Consider the following 16,606-nt stretch of genomic DNA (forward strand, 5'->3'; position numbering starts at 1 on the left):
AACACAATGAGACGATTCAGCAGTCATTTGATTGTGGAGTCTGACAATCACCCTCATCCAGCATGACAAAAGGAAGGATAAGTACTGCATTACCTTTTAAGTATACACAGACTCAGGCAAGGGACAGACCCTGCTAAAACAAATTGATTACATCACACAGTAGATATTCTCTCTTTATATCAAAGATTCTTTTTCTCTTAACAAATAAAAGCAACTCTCTTTCACCACTTTAATTTCCATTGTCCTGCTCATGTGCCTTCTTTGAGGCTATTTAGAGAATGAGAGAATGAATGGAAAAGATCACAAAGATGATTCTTTTCAAGAAGTCTAACACAACGGTGTGTGGAAGGATCTGAAGATAGAGAGAATCAGGAAAATCCACAGTAAGAAATTATGGGTGAGTGGCCCAATGGTCCATATCAGGCCCACATGAAATTCTCCACATCATATCCACAAACTGAGGAGCTGCAGATATGTTGGGACTGCATCTCCTAAAATTCATAGCTAGCATGCCTGATGGGAATTCTGGGAGTTATAATCAAAGAGAACCAAGTTAGGAAAGGTTGTTCTGTAAAAAAAACTCAAAGTTTATGTATGAAGGACATTCAAGAAACATGATATTAAAATGAAGTAAGCTAGAAACCTCTAATTGTAGTTGTATTCATTTTCTATTCAGTTACACTGTAATTTCAAAATCAGTTGACTCTTACCAACTAAAAAAGCCAGGGGTGGAAGTGTGGCACTATCTAATTTCCTGCTGCCTTGCAACTAGGTGGAAAATTAGGGTGCAGATGAGAGTTAATAGGGGAAAACTATGCATAGATTACTAAACAGAAAGAGGTGATACTGACTTCAGCTATGAATCAATTAAGAGACATGGCTCAGGGCTTGATTATTCATTTCCCCACCCACCTTTTTTTTTTCCTGGATTTTTAACCATTTTACTTAATGGATTTTTTGAAACTTAAACACGTGCATCTATGTTGTAAGCGTTTAACTGGCTTAATAAAAGTATTGTTTCAATATGATTCTTTTAAAGAACGAAATGGAGACCTGAAGGAAATTCTCTGGGATTTTTTTTTCAAACTTTCCTTAAACTATGGGAGAATTTCAGTTCTTGGCACAACTGGACAACCCTTAAATTATTCATCTACTTCATGCCATAAAAACAAGATAAATAATTGATGCAAACACGTGTCCACTTTATAAACTTAGTGATCTTGAAAGAAACAATGGGTCTTTGTCCCAAGACTGTTTTTTTCCCCACTAATGTACACTAACTGTATAGTTTTATCCAGAATTCACTCACCCCAAATACTCCAGAAGGGAATTTTCTGAGGACTTTTTAAATTGGAAAATCCCTCCCCCCTTCCCCAAGTATGTTTGTCACCATTTCTGCTTACCCCTCCTGTGCTCCATGCACATTCCTCTATTCATGGAAAACTTCAGCAGGGCATGTTTGCTTTGTCCCAGCCATGCTACTACAGCAGCTGCATTCTATTGAAGTCAGTTTTCCAGCGTTTTGCCCATTCCGCTCCTAAGGTCATCTGCTTTAATGTCACTCCTGCTGTCCCCACCTACCAATGCTGAGATTCCAGTCCTCCTTTAGAGGTGACAAATGGGAGCTACGACTGTTAAGATAATTTCTATGCCAGCTTCAGTGTGCCACACAGATACTTGATTAAGCAAGCTGTTTAGCTGAACCTTGGGAAGAAGCAGCTGCCAAACAAAAAGAACCCCAAATGAGATGCTTTTAAGACTTACGAAATTAAACCTCAGAAGTATTTATGAGTCAATCTGCTTGCTTTTAAAATTGTAACTTCTCTTCTCTTCATCCTTTTTGCAGAGAAATTGTATTGAATTTATTTGCATGCACATGTATTTATACATGTTTGTATGTACATATGCATTTATATTTATACATATACAGTGCGTGCGTGCGTGCGTGTGTGTGTGTACAGAGTGCAGAATACCTATCTTTATTTTTAAGAGCACAGTACTGGACAGTGGTGGCAAATATATATATAACAATAAGTTGTCCTGTCTGCTGTTAGAAACTCTAGCTGGTTTCTATTTCAATTCATGGATGGATGGATGCATGGATGGATGGATACACCCCCCCACCCCCAGTTTTTTCCCTTGGCTGCTTCCACTTCTCCTTTGGCCTTCTTTTTCCTACCCACTCTCACTTTCTGAGGGCAGCGGTGCTAAGTATGCCACATAAAACTGAATGTGGCCCTCAGTCCACTAAAGAATGCCCTGCCCTGCAATTCCCACCTCCTTCTTTTATCACATTGGGCCAATCTGCAGGCCAGGAAAAATACATCCACCCCACATCCTCCTGGGATTGTTCTGTTCAAGAACATGAGTGAAAGAAGAACAAGCAAGCAAGCAAATGAACAAACGTGCTTCCTACACATAGACAGTAAGTAGAAGGGCTTTGAAATAATGGGGTTTGGGTTCATTGTTGCATGAATGAGATGGATTGTTGCAATCAGCCCTTTATATATTAAATAGTACAGTCAGTTCTAGGAGGGCTGCACTATTGGGGATATCAAATCTGGGCTACAAAAACCCAGACGACCACTAGATGGTAGCTAAATATTAGAGGCTTATGCATCTAGTGAATGTTCAAAAGTTTTCAGTCCAGATCTGGTATACTTAATAAAACCTGTGGATTGTATCTTCTTTTGATCTCTGTATCCATGGCTACATTTCCTACACCATACTTACGGTTGCAGTCAGAACAAGTTATTTCTCTAGTGCAGTGTTTCTTGTCCCTTTCTGTCCATAGATAGATGTGTGGCACACACACTTCCCCAACAACCATGGTAATGGAGTGGTTGTGCTAGACCCCAAGGCATGCTTCTCACAGATGTACATTTTTTAGTTTTGTTTTGCTGCTTAATTTTGAGTGGGAGAGGATAGTTGTCTTCTTGTGCTTTTTGTAGTGCCAAAAGGAGGGCATATTGTCCATGCACTCAAATGTGAGAAAATGCTGAGACACCACAAACCTAAGAAGCACCTTCTGAGAATTCTGTCACATATCCTCAGATAGGTTCTTCCCACACTTCCCACTCACCAACACAGACAAGTTGTTTAGAGAAGCCAGCAGCATTGTTTGGTTTGGTAGGATAAATGCATTTGCCCAGCCCCCTTTGAAACTGTTGTATTTCATGGCTTTAATTACCAGTTTACAAAAAAAAAAAATCTGTGGCGTGGAACAAAATGACTTGAGGAGTCCAGACCAGCATTCGGGTAATTCTTAAAGAGGGATGTTTTCCCAGTCTTGACAGACCCTCCTCTTTCAAAACAACTTTACAAGAGCCCATTAATGTGTTCTATAAAAGGCAGGGAAGAAAACAACTCTTCACCTTCCTTTAAATATGTAGAGGGAGGCAGACAGATCCCATTCTCAATGAGATCCATGACCCCAAATGATTGGGGGAATGTTCTGTGAGATGGTTGCTCCCATTTTAGGCATTTCTGCTTTACTCACATCTTTGTGAGGTTGCTTGCCAACCTGACAAATAACAAATCCTGGGAAGTCACCACAGCATATAATGCATGGTGTTATCTCTCAGTTCACACATCCAAGTAACCCTAACAAACCAATCCCAGTAAATGGTGTGTTGCATTTGAATGAGAATTGTAACGATTAGTCAATTCATTGGCTAGATTAATAACCTTTCTCTCTTTCAGCCATGCAATATGTGTTTGGTGGGCGTTCAAGAGAAGCTCGCCTTGGTGGCTGCTCCCAGGCACTGAAACTAAGAGGGGGGAAAAACAACAACAACCAACAAAAACTCAGTCCTTTCACTGATGGCCTTTTCCCAGCAGTCATAGCCCTTTTTATTTCAACAAGGATCTGGCCTCCAGAATAGATTTGTTTATCTCAGTTACCCAGTGTTTTGATTTGTAGATTGCATCCAAGATTGTTCGTTCACCAGAAGAACAGAAACTGCTGGCAAAATGGATTCTCTCTCTCAGCCCTTGCTGGTGATCCTCCAAAGAATATCTGGAAGAGTATGAGGAATAGAGGTCAAGGAAAATTTCCACTGCACGAGGATAAAGCCATTTTCTAAAACAAAACTCAATTGTTTTACCTGTTACCTTTTTAGATATTTGCTACTTTTATCTAATTTTTATTCCATCTTTCTATGTTCAACTCTTAATAGGATACAATAGATTCATCTCCCCCATGTGCCACTACAAATATTTATTTACAATATGGTCTGAAGAAAATAGTTCCACCCTGTATGCATGGTGAGACAAAATGGGGGACCATTTTTAAAGTAGATGCTTCTTAGTAGGCTTATCATGAACCTCAACTCTGCAACAGAATGGTTAGTGCCATGTTGAAGGAACGTTCATTCAAGGAAACAACCTCCCCCTCCTCAAATGTTCTGATTAAACTGCTAGATTTACACAGCTTTGAATTGGAACCAGGGTTTCTTAAACCCTTAGATTCAATCCTGGTTTAAGATTGCCAGCAAATGAGGGCAGCCTATAATTCAGAGGATCAAATCAAAGCATCACTCAGTCCTAGGCAGAGTAATGGGTAAAGGTCAATCCCATTTTTGAAACTAACCTTCTCTTGAATAAAAGTCTACTTGGGAGGAAGGCTCTACTTGTAAGGAGGCATTCTCTCCAAATGACCAGGCTTTCCTGCCACTGGGTCTAGTAGTCTTGGAAGTTCTAGTTTAAAGGTCCTCACTTTCCAGCAGTCAATTTTGGATCAATGCTTGAATTAGTTTCCAACTTGGATCACCTTAATTACTCTCTTGGGTTTTGGATCTTCTCTGTGCTCTGATCATGCAAGCTAGCCTTGCTATTTATTGTAGGGTGATTACATGAAGCCTGCAAAAATCTAGGGAACCAATAGATGGCAACAAAGACTTAGGGCTTTCTGTATCTCTGCTGCCATCTAGTGGACTTCCAGACTTTTCAAGCCCAGATAAAGGGAGCCCTATTTTCAAGGAAGAATTGTTACTGATCTGGCTCACAACTGTTTATGAATTCTCTGTACTGCCTGGACATCTGCATAGCAAGACCATATGTGACACAAATCACTTCCTTAAATTGTTGCCAAGATAGCTACAATGATATGTCCATGAAGTGACTATGAACTAGCTTAAATTGAAGGAGATTTTAAGGAGGATACATCCAGGAAAAAAATCGACATATGGTAAATCTAGAGAGCAAACTAAGCCATATTTAGGAAACCTGAATGCCACATGGTATGGAATTATAATGTCCAGGATCTTGGCTGTAAGGAAGGATTATGTGGATTGTAAAATTTTCTGTTTGACTGATTAGGCTTTTTCATTTTCTTTTTACTGAATTATTATTATTATTATTATTATTATTATTATTATTTACTTATTTATTAAATTTATACTCTGCCCAGCTACTATAAAAGTGACTCTGGGGCAGCTTGCAAATAAAAGTTATAAAAACCATTATAAAAAAATACAAAAAGTACAAAGAATGGAAGATAAAAGAGAGAAGCTAAAAGGTGGAGAGAGCATCTTTAAGCCCCCAACCATCCCCAGGGCTGCCTATCACTCTTGGACTCCCAAGCTAGCTGGCAGAGCCAGGTCTTGACGCTCTTCCTGAAGACCAGAAGAGTGGGGGCCAACATCACCTCAGGGGGCAAGATGTTCCACAGGGCGGGGGCAACAGCAGAAAAGGCTCTCCTCCTAGACCCCACCAGTTGGAATTCTTTAGCCGGTAACTTTACTGAGATCAACAGAGAATACAAAAGAAAACATTCAGTCCTTGTAGTTGTAGCTCAACTGGACTGTTTCTTAGCGAGACTAATACAATATTAAATTAACCAAATCCATTACTTGCATGATACTACATCACCAATTAAAAATGCCTGGATTATGTACTAGAATAATGCTTTCTGAATCATTCATATTTCTGATTCCAACCAGATATTTGGAGACCTCCAGTGAAAGTGATAAACTGTTAATCCAAGACAGAGTTATTCTATAGGGCCTTTGGAAGTTAAACATGCCTCATTTGGGGTGATGTCATCAGATCTGTTTTAAGCTCATTGCCTTATGGTATTTTGATTCTTGCTAGGGGTTATATTGACATTTTCAATTTTTTCTGTTTTCAATGTTTTTTTTAATTATTGTAATCTGCCATAAATCCTATGATTGTGGTGGTATATCAGTGAACTAATAAATAGCTATGTATTTATGTATTTATTTATAACAATCCCACAGTCTGACCTCACAAAAATCTTTAGGGAAGCTACATTATAGCATCACTGAGGATAATAAGCCCATTGGAAAAAAGGAGGATGTGAAATGTAGGGCAATGCCAATGTATCAGGGAACATTTTTGTAGATATTGCTAACAAATCATTGTTGTGATGCCAGCTTTCCTTCACAGTACTTCAGACTGCCTACATACAGGTTATTTAGATTTCAAACTTTGCCAGTATCCAGTACATAAGCAGGAAACAAGGATGCTTATCGGGGCATGTAGCAAAAGGACTTCTTGCCTCCACTCTCTACAAAAAAAGCATTCATGTTTTTAAAAATTTAAAAAGATGCAACACATGCAGGTAGGTAAAGATGCTAAATATCATCTAGAATCTGGAAAACCCTATATTGCAACATTGGAAAGTTAAATGTATAGCCCCATTTACTCAGTGGATTGAAGACCTGATTACACTTGCCACCTATGAGAAGATTGCCTAAAAACATAGATGTTGTATGGATAAGTACAATGAAATATGGGACTCATGTATACAAAATACAGTAGTTTAGGGAACAGCACGATGGTTATATAATTGTATTAGATAGATAGATAGATAGATAGATAGATAGATAGATAGATAGATAGATAGATAGATAGACAGACAGACAGACAGACAGACAGACAGACAGACATATGTATGTACAGTATATATTCACACACACACTTACATCATATTTGCATTAGCTAAATATATATAGAATTGTAATTGTTTATAGTAGTTATATAGTACAGTTACATAGTATAGTTTCATATTTTTATTTTATTTCTTTCTGTTATATTTTTCCTACTTTTTAAAGCACCTGCTATGTATGTTTATAACATATGTATCTTTGGTTTTTTCCCTTTTTCTGTCATTATTTTAAAAAACAATAAATATACAAACAGAATCTGAAAAACCCTGAGGAATCTAATGGGAAATGTTGATGCAGTGATCCATTTATCTCTAAGGAGTAGGTAACACATTTAAGCTAGTGTTGCATATGATTACTTTTATTTTGGAAAGTATAGGACTATTTGAACAGTATGGTCTCTGATCTCTATCATCTCTATTATGTGAGGTCTATGCAAGCTCTATCACCTGTGATATCAGCTCTATGCAAACTCAGTTGTAGTGTATCCTAAATAATAGACCAATACCTTCTTACAGACTGCTCAGAGTCTTAATTTTTCTTGTGTATTTTCTTCATGGGGGATTTCCTTGAGATGCTGTTAGTGATTTTCACAAGTCTTTGTTTTTCATCTCCTCCATCTTCAATTGCTTTGCATGGGCTGTAAAGGGGATGAGGGAGAGGTATACTTTCAGATTTGCAAGATTGACATATGGCTGCGAGAGCTGGACCATAAGGAAGGCTGAGCGAAGGAAGATAGTTGCTTTGGAACTGTGGTGTTGGAGGAAAATTCTGAGAGTGCCTTGGACTGCAAGAAGATCAAACCAGTTCATCCTCCAGGAAATAAAGCCAGACTGCTCACTTGAGGGAATGATATTAAAGGCAAAACTGAAATACTTTGGCCACATAATGAGAAGACAGGACACCCTGGAGATGCTGCTGATGCTAGGGAGAGTGGAGGGCAAAAGGAAGAGGGGCTGACCAAGGGCAAGATGGATGGATGATATTCTAGAGGTGATGGACTCGACCCTGGGGGAGCTGGGGGTGTTGACGACCGACAGGAAGCTCTGGCGTGGGCTGGTCCATGAAGTCACGAAGAGTCGGAAGCGACTAAACGAATAAACAACAAAACAACAAGATTGATGTCAGCCTTGTGAGTTAGACCAGACAGGAAACATGGTCAGATGAGCTAATTCTACTTTATTGTAAGATTACATTAACAGAATTTTGCAAGTCTGAAAGTATACTTCTCCCCCTGTCCCCTTTACAGCCCAAGAAACTAGGGAGGATCCCTTCTGAGCCACTTGCCCCATCCATATTCCTGCTGCAGGCTAAGTTACCTTTTATCTGACTGTTCCTTTGGCTGCAACTCTTCATCTTGTCTCCCAAGGTCATATGCCATTACATAATCCTTCCTCAAGGTCAGCTGTACATACTTTTAGAGATGCATATTCAATGAAACATCCCTTTGAGCTGAAAGATCAGATATTGGTCTTCAGACCAGTGAGCCCAACAATACCCAAACAGTGTGGGTGGGTTCTTGCCACATTAAAGGGAAGATGGGACAGGTAAACTATGTTGTAGAGTTCCTAGGAACCAGGTTGAAACCTATAATATATCACATGCAGGTCATACTACCCCTTAGAATCCATGAAGTATCATTAGGGATATGGTAGAGGTCATGGACATTTCAAATAATATTTTTTGAGAGTTCACTGGGGGATTGAGTAGGAAAATTCCTGTGGCATCCTATTCTGACACTATAAAAGAAGGAAGGTGGCTGGCAATTATGCCAAATGTATACTGAGCTATTCCCAAGATAGGCTGGACTTACAAAATTGGCCATCCACACTATAGACAAGAGGAAAAGTAGACCACTATGACATAGGCATTACTTAACAACTTAACCCTGGACAACATAAAGCCACTGAAGAAGAAATGAATAGATTCAGGCAGTGGGGGTGATCTGACTTCCTAAGAGCACATTGGCCTTCAAAGCCATCCTGGTTCCCAAGCTCACAGTGGGAAATATGCTTCTGTGTGAACTACAGAGAATTTAATAAGAAAATGGAGGCAGACCAGTTTCCCATGACTTGCATTGATAACTTGCTGGAGCAGCAAGGGCAAGCCAGGTACATTTCACACTGAATTTGACCCAAGGTACTTGTTGGTGCCAGTGGTGGACTGAGATAAGGAGAAGTAAATCTTTATCATTCACTATAAGTTGTTTGAATTAATGTGCTCAAGTTTAGTTTTAGGAAAGCTTTTGCAACCTTCTAAAAACTGACCAATGAGCTGAGGGTTAAATGACTTTGCCTGGCATGTCTAGATGCCATGGTTATCCTTTCAACCACCTGGAAGCGGTTCTTGGAGTGTCTAGAAATGGGGCTTCAACTGTCAGGGAAGCCAGACTATTAAGGCCAACAAATGCCAAATTGGCCTTAATTGGGTAATTTATTTGGAAGACTGGATGGATTAAGGGATTACAATATTTCACATCTGGAAGTCAAAATAAGGCTAACCAGGAATGGCCTATCCCTACTGCAAAAAAACCAGATGCAGTCATTCTTGGAGTTAGGTGGTTATTATAAGGATGTTGTGCCCAAGTATAGGCAGCTTGTAGCACCTCTGTCATATCTAGCCCCGAAGAACATGCCACAATCATAAAAGAGGATGCTATTTTTCAGGATTTTCAGAAGTATTTTTGAAAAAGAGTAGATTATTTTAGTGTGAGTTATATAGCTAATACTAATCAAAGTGAATATGTGTAGCTCAGGGTTGAACTGGGGAGTCCTCGGCGCTCTCTGAGCCTTGTTGTTTTCTTGCAGACGTTTCATTGCCAGACTAGGCAACATCTTCAGGGCTCTGAAGATGTTGCCTAGTCTGGCAATGAAACGTCTGCAAGAAAACAACAAGGCTCAGAGAGCACCGAGGACTATACAGCTAATGCCCTTGGCTCTCAGTCAAGAGGAAAATAATGCTAGGCCTAGTCTGTCTTTGGTTCTGAAATTGGTCTGAGCTGGGGTGTATCATGATGTTTGTTTTGTAACCAAGAAAAAAAAATCTTGCTGTTTCCTATTGGGAAAAAGGATCCAGGTCTTCTAGTTCATCACAATCAGAAGTTGCAATATTAAGCTTTGTTTGACTTTGTTTTTTTTTTCCCCTAGTCCAGGGTGGTATCCTGCTTCATTGAAATTAAAAGAATAAACTCACATCATTCAATCTGCAAGATCTGGGGGTTTCTGCTGAAACATGCCTTCTGTGTAGCTAGGTATTTGGCTCACTCACTATGGAGGGCTGATTATTCCAATCTTCCTGTTTCCTTTATGTTGCATGCCTATCACAATCTGCTATGCACACATGTGTGTGTTAGATTTCTGACCCAGAAATCTCTGCTTAATTTTTGCTTGCTCCTTCCGAGTCCCATTTCATCTGGGAAGGCTTGAGTCCTTCTGCAACCTCCTCTCTGTCAGCCTCCTGTGCAATTTTTCATTTCCGCTTTGTACTTCAAAAGAAGCTTTGGGCATCTCAAGACACCCCATAAAAGATATTTCCATTTGATGGTGATGGCAGCAGAAAGGAGGCACACCCTCCACCATAATACCCGCACGTGTCAAGTACAGGAGGGTCTCCTGTCTCCTTTGGAGTGTAAACTCTGGACTTATATCAAGAGGGCCTATATTATTGACAAAGACCCAGTGGAAAAGAAACTGAAGGTAGGGGAAAGGGACTGTCCTTATGAAAGGGAATCTTTTGATCTGGATCAAACTTAGCTGCACCAGGTTGAGCAGGAAGAAGGGGCTCCCAGTGAGGGTTTGTTACACACCTCTAACATTTCCTTTAAAAATTCCACCGTGGTGTAGTTTTTGGTTACCCGCTGCTATGTCCTATATGCCCACTAAAAGAGGCACACTTGAAGAAAAGCACAGCTGCAAAAATACTGGGCTGGGGGCAACTTGTGTTAGCACAGAAGGGGGTGGAGAAGGAGAGCGTTTATTGAATAGGCATGATGCCAGTTACTATTACCCTTGTTCCCTCTCACCCCCCCCCCCCTTACGCCTTAGGGCAAGCTCTGCTCCCTCCCATCGTCTCCCTCATCCAAGGTATGTTGTTTTTGAAGTCATTTTGCCTCCAAATTCTTCCCCTGACAGCATTAATCTTCCACCTGCCAGCCCATGAATAGACCTTTCTTTTTGTGTCTGAAATAGGTTGCCAAGGGAAAGGAATCAAGGAAGGGGGAGAAGCCAGTGTTACAGGTGGGGCAAGGAGGTGTTGGCTACTCTCACTTTGAGCTATATGAAGACCCTGATCTGACTGAATAGCCCTTGCCACTGCAGATGGTTGTGATGTGCCCCGCCGTCCTGCAAAACAGCCCTGCTAGGCATTGCCCAAGGTCTTGCTTGCCAACATGAAGACCGCTTAGTCAGGATTTTCTGTGCTTAACTGATGCAATACACATTAGAGACATAGTGTGTCACTCTCTCTCCCAGATAAATTAACTTTTTTTTTTTTACTCTGAGAAGGAAAAATTTCACCCAACGCAGTTATATTGTTCTATGTTTATGCGACATGCGTCCAAGTTTTCCTAGCCCTGATAGTGATTTGTGGGTCCTGGCACAAAAAGTCATCTAATTGGAATTCTTGAAACCAACCAGGATGGCCTGGATGAAGCCAGGTTGTGGGTTCTCTCTCCTGCTGTCCGATGCCTATGCTGCTCTCCTCTAGAGATGCAAATAAGAATCCTGGGGGAATTCTTCAGAGGAACGCTGCAAAGTAAGGTGATGCAATTCTCTGAGCAGATCCTGTGGGAGAAGACCTTGGCTGGCCCATGCCATGGGCTGAACAGATAACGAGGCAGGGAAGCAATCATGCTGTTATCTTGTAGGTTCTCTGTCTGTTAAAACAGAGATGCTATTATTTTCCTTTCAAGGTTAATCTACCCTCTTATAAGGCAGTACAGGATGATTGTTGGCATTATGCAGAGGGTAAGCTATAGGCCTAAGTGGTGGTAAAATGGGAAACGGAGATCTGAGTTGATGAGGTTTTTTGTAACTGCAGCTTGGCCCTCAGGGCACAGCTTAGTAATGGATGCTTTATTCAACTTCAGTCTGTTTCTCCCTAAAAATTGCAGCCCACATAAGAAAGGCAAGAATGATCCTAACTGATGCAGACAAATGGTAAAACAAACAAACAAACAAACAACTCCATTGAATAAGTGGGACAGTTCTTTAATGGAGCATTGCATTGAAAGGTAAGAACAAGAGCCTTGCTACATAAGTTTCCTATGTAATCTGACATTTGGTGGCCACTTACTGATAGGAGTATTGATTCTTCTAAGGTAAGCACCCCACTAATTACACCACTGCTGGGTACTTACTATTCCAATAAACCCCAAATGTTAGTGAGAAATCATGTTTCAAAGTAGTGTAGGAACAGCAGTGTTTCACTGCATGGGCTATTCTGTCTGATTATTGGAAGGATGCCTGGAGTGCTCTGCTTCCAACATCTGATCTCCCGATGTGGTGGCTGGACCTGAGGGCGGCTAAGGGGCCAAAATACATATCAGCATAAGGAGTTTGGCAGCTGGCCCCAAAAGAAGCACACAAAACCTTTTTCCTTTTTTTAACAAATGGGAAAAGGTAGATTGGTATGAAACTGAAGAGGCATAAAGATGCATTTCTTGCTAGGCAGCAGATGAGCACAGACTGGCTGAGCCATCTCTATGCTCTTTTCATGGCTAGAAAGGGCAAATTCTGATCAGTTGCCAGACCTCCATGAGGGCTGCAGTCTCAGAAATGCTCATATCTGTTCTCATAACTTCCTGATAGTCTTGCTAATCCAAAAATACTCAGAACAACCCAGTCAGTCTCTGATTTGTTTTAACTGTAAAATCAGAAGAATTGGACAACAGAAAGGCTGGGAAGGGCCCTGTATCACTGAAGGGCCAAAAAGATGCATTCAGGAAGCATGTAAGCAGACAGGAGGATGCCAACCAATTTCACTGGTGCTCATCATCAGTGGGGGCAAGTTGACTTGGACTCTGGAGGTAGTACACACTTAACAATACTAGTAGCCAGTGACACGTCTGCCAGTAATCTGATCAGTTATTTGTTAAAACCATCCAAATTGGTGGCCAACATCATCCCAAGAGAGCAGGAAATTTACCATTTTTCTATGTTAAAGTACTTCCTTTTATAGTACTAGAATGTCCTTTTATGCTTATTTTAGGGCAGCTGTGCCTGAAGGGTGGTTAACAATCAAATCATTTTATAGGCTAGAAACCCTTCTCTTCTTAGCCCATTTTGCTAAGCAAACAGTGACAGCAGCAGCACATACTTAGCAGAGCCAGTCCTACCATTAAGCAAACGGAGCCAGCTGCCTCAGGCCTCAGATTTTGGATGACATGAAATGGAAACTAAATAATGATAATTAGTTTTTATAGTTTAAGTGTCTGGGTTGTTAGATGGGCTTTTGAGCTTTCCATCTCAAATGCCAAAGAAGCTCTGCTGGCCTGGGCTTTTAAGCAACATGGCTATGCAGAACTTTGAAGGGATGCTTTCATTTGACAAAGCTTGCCTGAATCCGGAAATTGAAGCAGATTCATGCCCTGAGATGGCGACTTAGTTCAAAGAAGTGAATTTATTTGTTTGTCTGTTTGTTTCTCACATTTCTGTACCACCCATCTCTCAAGCAACTCTGGGTGGTTTACAATTCAATTAAAATAACAAGGGATTAAAATCATAAAAACAAATACATCATAAATTTAGTCAGAGGGCCGCAAAACACTCCGTAATCTTAAATAATATGTCACAGATTTCATGGCTTTTCTGCTGTTTCCAGGTTGTGACAGGTACAATGTTCAACTTCACTTCCATAATGGAAATGCTCAGGGAAGGTAGAAGGGTATAATGGGCTTTCTGACATAGATATGAAGAACTGGTGAATGTGTTTTACCACTTCACTGAACTTTCTGACTGTCAGAGCTGCTTGGGACCCTACTGGTTTGGATTTTGTGCACTATTTCATCACTTCTCGGCCTTTTGGCTAAGATGAAGCGTAGTAGTGTGTGTACTATTTCAGCTTGCAACTTCTTCAGTGTGGCCAGCCACAAGCCTTAACTGTGCTCTCCCTTGCACCATTGGAGTGATACATTAATATGCCAGTTCTGATGAGATAAGTGGGAATTCATCTTAGCTCTCAACTCTTTGAATATGGTCTGACCAACCCAGTGCATGCTCTTGGATGGACTCTTGACTCAGACCTTTCCAATAAATCCTCTATGATTATGTCAGGTTTATATATCTTCCCACTGAGTGCCAGGCTGGCCCCAATGTTTACTGTTTTAAGAATGGGGATGACAGAGCTATGAATACTACTTGTTCTGTGCCAGCCTCTTTTGCTGTGGCATTGTATCTAACTGAACCAGCCTACTCCTGGACTCTCTCCTTACGCAGAATGTTGCCAGCAGGCCACAACCCTGATACAACCAAGTCATGCCAATGGTAAGAAAGTCCTTCTCCAGAGCAACCAGGCTTGCCAACCAGCTATAACAACTTTTCCAACACCCCACAAAACCTAGTGATCAGAGAACAGCAGAACTACATTGAGACAAGTCTGGCACCCAGAAAAGCAACTGGAAAAACCAATATTTATTTTGAAAGTTTTTTAAATTTTAAACTTAAGCTGTAGGAGAACCCTTTTGGAACTGATTTAAGCCAACTTGGACACTCTGCTGTGCCATCCTTTCTTCATCTCTGCTCCCTCTGCTTTAAAATTGAGAGGGGATATTTTTAAAAAAGTTGGAGTGAAAATTTCAAAAGCATCTACTTAAAACGTAGCAGAAATGATGTCTTCTAAAGGGGTTCCTATCCCTGCTTTTTCCTTTCATTCCTCACTCATTGTCACTCAATCAGTATTAAGCAGCTGCAGGCATTCTGATACCTCCCTGTTATATTGCATGGACAATTTTTTAAAAAAAATAAATTATGACTCTCAAAACAGCTCAGACAGAATCAGTGTTCTCTCAAATCTCTAAGCCTTGGGAACTTACCAAAAATATGCTGACTTCATGCATAGTAATTCATAATGTGGATTTACCCAATGATGTTCCTGGTCCAATTGGAGCTCCCTAAATTTCATCAGAATTCCAGGAAACATAGAGCTAAAATAAAACAGCTAGGTCTTGATGGCAGGAAACCTTCAGGATTAGGTTGAATGTCATGCACTTCAGAAGATGTCACAGAATACAAACCAAGGAATTCTGTTGCACATGTGCAGTTTCAGGAGACAAAAAGCATCAACTCAAGGCAAAGAGATTGCTTATACTACTTGTAGCCAACCCCTCTCTGGTTGCTAATATAAAAAAGCCCAAACCCATGAAGTTTGGGAAATTTAATCTTTCTGAATTCAGAAATAATTGCAACATGTTAGGTAGACCAATGTGCAGATTGCAATGAAGTTATCCACCAGGATGTTCCAATGGATTTGTTAGCACAAAATGTATTCTCAAAGTACATTTAAGGATACATATTTTGGAAGCAAGTATGTTTGCAAGTACATAGTTTTGAAAGAAAATATATGCAAATTTTCCATGTGATTTTTTTTTTTTAGTGGATCAACACAAACAACAGTGACACAGACTGGAAACAGACTGATTCACCCATCCCTTGAGTAATTTTCCTTATGTAATAGATCTCTAATACGCCCAACTTTTAGTAAGGTCTATGTGAGATGGTTTTGGGACCAAATTTTTTTGGGGGGAAAGTAGGAAGAGAAGAAATTTAAATTGCTTTGATGTTACAGTATTTTGACTCTGAAACCTGTCCTTGTAATTCCAGATGTATGGGGTGTACTTAAGTTTAACAGAAATCCATGGGAGTTACTTCTAAGTAAATCTGTGCATTGTGAGTTGCCAGTTCCCGCAAAGGCTAAATATCTTGGCTTAAAAGAATTGTAAGCTGATACCATTGTATACCAAGATTGACACTCTTGCTTGATTCCTCATTTTTTCCCACTTGAAAGCCAATCTGTTTCACAAGATTCTCAACTTCAGTCTCTACAAGAACATTTCCCACTGGTTCCATCTGACATTCCTATGGTTTTAACAACAGGGAATTGATTTGATGCTGCTACCAGCAGAAAAAAAAAAGGAGGGGGATTAATCAAAACTTCACTTCCATTGCATACCCTGCATTCCTTTCGCCAGTTCTCTTCCCCCAGAGATAACCATAGCTGGACTAAGACCATTGGTATCATAAGAGTGAAGCAAACATTGGAATTAGGATAAACGTTTGGACATTTGGGGAAGCAAATTTTGGCTTGGCATACCTTATGTTTATAGGCAAAGCGGTTGTGGAGTTATTTTCCCTTTCCTATCGCATGCAACAAAGATTTCCATCAGCTTCCCAAAATGTCTTTGTGAATGAAAGGAGGTGGACCCCTCCATCTTGAATATGTTCAGAAATTCTTCCCCACTAAAAACTGAAGAACGGTTCTGTGAACGTGTATATGAGAAGGGACTTTTCTGCACAGTCTTAGTGTAGAGATTGGCAAACTGCAGCCCCAATTTCAAATCTCCCTTGGCCTAATATTAAAATAATTCCTATGCAAGAGATTCATTCAGACTTCTGGTGAGAGCTATTCCCTCCCTGCAGTCTGTTTCTTGGGTTAGAGAGAAGATAAGGACAGAAAGAAAAAAAAAGTCAGTCAGCCAATGCGTG

The 16,606-nt window shown here is 40.3% G+C and overlaps 1 pseudogene; it reads left to right on the forward strand.

The window, feature by feature from the left end:
• Positions 1–13,911: 13,911 nt before the first annotated feature.
• LOC134488749 (U2 spliceosomal RNA) lies at positions 13,912–14,048 on the forward strand (annotated as a pseudogene).
• Positions 14,049–16,606: the final 2,558 nt, after the last annotated feature.

This window comes from Candoia aspera, chromosome 1 (genome assembly GCF_035149785.1).
Source record: "Candoia aspera isolate rCanAsp1 chromosome 1, rCanAsp1.hap2, whole genome shotgun sequence".
Taxonomy (NCBI): Eukaryota; Metazoa; Chordata; class Lepidosauria; order Squamata; family Boidae; genus Candoia; species Candoia aspera.